We start from the raw sequence: 304 nt of genomic DNA, 5'->3' as shown, positions 1-304 counted from the left end.
CCCTACAGGGGAGGGCAATAAAGATCTAAAGTATCAGAAACATAAATTCCCAGCGGGCTGGGAATAGAATTTAACTATAGAATCACAACACAGGAAGCGACAGACATTGATGTTCATCACGCTGCTGAGCAGAATGCAAACCGTGCGCCGCGGCAGGAAGCTAGGATTTTAGGAATGATGACGGAGGTGGTCTGTAAGATGAGACTGTCTGTAAGATGAGGCGGTCTGTAAGATGAGACGGTCTGTAAGATGAGGCGGTCTGTAAGATGAGATCTGTAAGATGAGGCGGTCTGTAAGATGAGGT

Source organism: Cyprinodon variegatus, unplaced genomic scaffold (assembly GCF_000732505.1).
Source record: "Cyprinodon variegatus isolate N-32 unplaced genomic scaffold, C_variegatus-1.0 Scaffold2464, whole genome shotgun sequence".
In the NCBI taxonomy this organism is placed as follows: Eukaryota; Metazoa; Chordata; class Actinopteri; order Cyprinodontiformes; family Cyprinodontidae; genus Cyprinodon; species Cyprinodon variegatus.
This window is presented reverse-complemented; position numbering follows the sequence as displayed.